We start from the raw sequence: 5,324 nt of genomic DNA, 5'->3' as shown, positions 1-5,324 counted from the left end.
GGAAACACCACGGCTAACTCAGTGATCAAAGCAATGAAGCGACAGTTTGCTCGCCATGGGATCCCAGATGAGTTGATAACAGACAATGGCACGGAATTCGAAAGTCACGAATACTTAAGATTCACTCAAGAATATGGTTTCACCATAGTCAAATCAGCTTACTACAGCCGGGTAAATGGGAAAGAAGAGTACAGAAACACGCCTTAACAGGGTTACAACTACTTACCAGCTCAGCGTCTCATGTCAAGAAGACTCAAAGACATCATCCCTACAGCAGACCACCAACTCACCCCTCAGGTAGCGTCACCAAGTCTGGTGTATGAAAACATAGAATACAGAAGACGAAGGTCAATGCCTCAGTACAACAAGAGGGTCTCACAGCCCCTCAAAGAGTTTTCATAAGGGGAAAATGTGTTTGTTAAACCCAGGCCTGCAAATAAGCACCAACCTTGGATATATGGAAAAGTTATTAGAAGTACTGCACCAAGGTCTTGCATTGTTAACACCTCGATGGGACCAGTTCGGAGGAATCACACGCAGATTAGAGAGGCAAAGGTTGAACCAGAGGACAAAAATGAGAGAGCAGAAGACCACCTGGAAATTGTATCCTTTCCTGAAAATGAGCCTTTACACACGGATCAACTGGTAGAACCAGTAGAGCAAGGGCCTATATCTACGTTACGCCGTTCCATGAGACAACGAAGGCCTCCCCCAAGGTTTAGGAACTTTGTTATGGACTAAAATCAAATTGTGCTATCTGTAACTGTCATCTTTCAAAAGAGGAAAGGTGTTACACTATGTAACTGTCGCCTTCACACTCGCACAGCACGCACAACTATGCAATTAACATAAGCACGAGTACCGCTCTCTGTATAAATTATAATGATTTCGTAATGAATAGAGTTGTATGTTTTGAAATGGAACCGAGCAAATGACATTATCCCTCTGCTTTTCAAAAACCCTGACGGTAACAGTTTTTTGTCTCATACTGAATGAAATAATAAGTACTTTCCAAAAAGAGTCTTCGTCATCACCTCTAGCCAAGATCATGTCATTCTTGACAGGATAATAAAGGACAACAACTGCACCAGTACTGATTGGAAAAATTCTACATAAAGTCAATTACAGTGTAGAGTGGTTTTCCAGCTTCATCAATTTCATGAAGAGAAATCATCACCACTCTGCTTACATTTCCAAGTGGTACAACTGTATAAACAACCATTCATAGACTACATTCATTTTATTACTGCTGATATTGTTCTGAGATAGAGCTTCCACTGACCAAGGTCAGACACACATAACAGACCTAAAATCGTCACAACTGTCTCTCCATCTTTCGTCAAAACAATGGTAAGTTCATTTTCTCTCCAAAGTAAGCCAAAAGGTAAACACTGTTCATTGGCAATAGTTTGACGTATCCTTGCATTCAATTCAAGTGTGTGTGCACCACCTACAAGAATATTAGTGATGTCCGCTTAGTAATGTACATGTTCATGAGAGCAGCACAGTTTCCTGGCCTGTTCAATAGATTTTTCCCATGGTTTATTCGGATCTGTTTTCTGTGGATGTGGTTCTTGCTCTTTTGGCACTTTTCAAAACTTTAGTGCCTCACGCCGCTCCTCTGTGGCAGCAAAAGTACATTCAATGTTTTTGTGATTGTAAGGGTATGAACATATCATCTACCTGCCCTCTCTTTGCTCCAGCAAGAATAATTGTCTTGCCCACTGAAATTCATTGTGTCTTCTTTGAAATGAAGGTTATTTTTATTCCAGTAATATGGCATACCTAAATGTCATTTCTTGTAGTTGTTGCCATCACTTTCTGTCCATCCTTGCCTTCCATGATTCTAAAGAAACTCCACCATATGAACAATGCATAACAATTCTTGTTCTTGGCCATTAGACAGAACTGAATGACGGCCATCCATCCCAATGTGCTAGGGAAAAACACAATTCAAAATAGACTTACTATGTGTACTTTTTTTCAGAATTCCAGGGGAAACTCATGTAGAAACCTCATGAGAGACTTATGAGGCTTGACTCTTTTAAGTTCCAGATGTAAAACAATGCTGCTACTGTGCTCATTGATCAAGAGAAACACTATTGAGTCCTAAACTAATAACAGTTTACCAAGAGCAGAGTCCTTACATTCCCTCTGAGACTTGAGTTGTCATAAAGCTACATGTAGGTCCCCATATTTCCTTTGACACAGGGACTCCAGTTTCTGTTTAATAAAAAAACATGTTATATAAGGAGCAGTGGCTTATGTACCTCTGAATCATTTGTCAATCAACCTTCCCAGTACAGACACCTCTGTACATTTAATACAAAATCTGAAAGTCAAACAGAAACAACTGACAATGGGAGGATTGCTAAAATCCTATACTTATTAGCCCTCAAACAACTCGTAATTTGTTACTTGTCTTTTAAACGGACTCGCGCTCTAACTTTTCTACAAATTAACTTAACTTTTGAACAAACCTGCGAAGTTCCACTGATCTGATGTATTTTACTTTGTAAACATTCTTTCATAACCAAATTCCTCATTCTAGTCCGTTCAACTGTTCTAAAAAACTGACCCAGTCCTCACATGTCAAACTCGCACGCTCCACGTGTCATGAACACCCGAGTTTGCACGCCCGCCTCTCGCGCGCGGAAGAACATTTAAGCGTAATTGATTTTACAGTATAAAAGTCATTTATTGAGAATAATGACCAACTTTATTATCAAGAAACACAAATGTTTAGATTTATCTTTTTAATGTTTTGTGTAGTGGACCTATGAGGAAACATTTGCGCGTGGGTGGGCGGGCTTGTTTAATTATCATATCAATAGGTGTGTAAACTTATTGTTTGTAAAAACTTGCTAATTGGAATCTATTGTCTAATTTATCCAATCCAAGCGATTGTTCGTATAAAAGACATAGATAACCTAAAGATGGCCATTCGATCATTTGATCTACGACCATTCACAATTAGGAATACGCTACTTCGAACACGATCACTACGACAACTATTATGGCTTCCGCGCAACTTATCAACTGTATTATCTGCAGAACTCCGGTCAGGCCCAGGCAACAAGCTATTCAATGCGATGGCTGTTACCATTGGAATCATCGTATGTGTAACACTGGCATTTCCCAAGAAGAGTACCAGGCCGCTGTAAGAGAAGGCAATGGTATTGACTGGTGCTGCCCCGTGCAAGTCTGGAAGACCGGTCCCAGCTGGAAGCAGAAGGCACACGATCTGACGATGGTGAGTAGCACTTTAATTGCATGAAGATGTTATCAAAGTTAACTGTCCTCTTGCCGTTCTAACAGTAGAGAGAGTTCATTAATAGAATTAAAGGGGCTAGGTCACGGTATTTTGGGGTGATTCCGATTATTTTCCATAATCATCAAACTTTAATAACTTGTTTTGCATTTCTTCTCAGATGGCCTATTTGACGCCTCCGCAGACCTCTTTGACGAATCTGCAGACCAACCGAACCAGCCCGAACTACACGAACAGTCCGAAGACGTGAGCATGGAAGAGTCCTTGGAAGAACCAGCCATAAGTTAAGAGGGTGATCATAGACTTCGAGCGGGCTATGTGGTCAGCGAGTCGTTGTTTGCTGCCAGAAGTTGAGATCAAAGGATGTGTCTTCCACTGGACTCAAGCTCTATGGAGAAAGGTTAGTAGGAAAAATTGTAACTTTTACACTTAATACGAAATATAAAATGTGAGATGTGAAATGTTCAAGATAAGATAAGATAAGATAAGATAAGATAAGATAAATGTATAAACCGGTTGATCGTTTGTAACTTAGTACGAAGAAAAACAAATATCAAAAGTGATATGCGAATTATGAAATATTGAGGATTTTTGTTTATGATAAGATAACCTTTATTTTGAAACGATGAGTTTTGAAACGAGGTCATTTTTTAATGAAAAACCTTAATTATTTTTTCTTACTTACTTACTTCAGGTCCAGGATTTGGGTCTTCAACAGTCCTACAGGGATGACCGCAGAACTCACGACTTCATCCGTCGCGTGATGGCATTGCCGTTCCTTCCTGAAGACGAGATTGTACCACAGTTTGAGCGTTTGGAGTCGCAAGTAACCGAGGAGGGAAACCTTAGACAGTTCATCCAGTACGTCCGATCAACCTGGATAGAAGGCAGCACCTGGGAGCCGTCGACCTGGACCGTCTTCCTACAGTCCGTACGAACGAACAACAACACTCCTGTCTCATGCCTTCATCAGGCGTGATAAAGGCACTAGACGGGAGTGTAGAAGAAGCTGAAATCTCTAGATGAACCTTTGAAATGGTTGATAGAAACCTTTTAAAGGATATTGGCTTCACCAGTGTTGAAAGACAGCCGGAAATAATTGAGACTTTTGAACAACTGACCCAGTCTCAGGGTAGGTGGATACAGTTTGTGAACATGTACCCTTTTAATCAGAATACACTTACACTAAGTTTAAGCTAAATGAAGCTTACTTTATACAGCTTTCAATAACTCTTTCCCCATAAAATGCCCTCTTGTAAAACCTAAAGCCTGTGCCCAATTCATGCGTAGCAGCAGTCGGTTACTAGCCGTGTTAAGCTTGTTGATAAACCTACTCAATCTCTGACATTTATATCTCTCTTAGAGATAGATTTAATGGACTTCCGTAACTGTCCTTGCGTTGTACCGAGTAGCACACATGGGCCATGAACATGACTGATCATCATACTACATATGTTTATGTAACACCTCTGAACGCCAAGTCTGCTGATGAAGTACTTACTGGATGCAAATGCTACTGCTATACCAATGGTTTTCCAAACAAATCCTAACCAACAATGGTAAAGAATTTGCAAAAAAAAAGGTTGGAAACATTTTGTGAAGAAAACGGCATTCAAGTGGCTCATGGTTCTCCACAAACTCCAACCATTCAGGGTTTGGTTGAAAGATCAAACCGATCGTGGAAAGAGGATATGAGAGCACCTCTTCCACAAGTGTTCAAAAATGGTGTGAAAAAGCATCAGAAGCAGCTTATACTAGAAACATTACCTACCACTGACCAACAAAGATGACGCCATATGAGGCTGTTTATGATATAAAAAGCCACAGAGGGTGTGAACATCATGACGAACAACCCAGAAAACGACAAAAAATAACTGAAAACCAGGAAAAGTACAACAACGAAATGATAACCCAAAGCCAAAAGAAAAACCAACTAGAAAATTTAAAGTTGGAGACATTGTCTCTAAAAAAACTGACTGTGTTGACAAGACATCACCTCTGCATTCAAATCTTCTGGGAAAAATTGAAGAAATTGTAAACACCTATCCACGCG

At 40.2% G+C, this 5,324-nt stretch overlaps 1 pseudogene; it reads left to right on the top strand.

Moving 5' to 3' along the window:
* The first annotated feature begins 3,587 nt into the window (after positions 1 to 3,587).
* The window catches only part of LOC136277582 (uncharacterized), a 3,058-nt pseudogene continuing 1,321 nt past the window's right edge, over positions 3,588 to 5,324 (top strand).

The sequence above is a fragment of the Pocillopora verrucosa genome, chromosome 13 (assembly GCF_036669915.1).
Source record: "Pocillopora verrucosa isolate sample1 chromosome 13, ASM3666991v2, whole genome shotgun sequence".
Classification (NCBI taxonomy): Eukaryota; Metazoa; Cnidaria; class Anthozoa; order Scleractinia; family Pocilloporidae; genus Pocillopora; species Pocillopora verrucosa.
The sequence above is the reverse complement of the archived record's forward strand: the minus strand, read 5'-3'. Positions and strand labels throughout refer to the sequence as shown.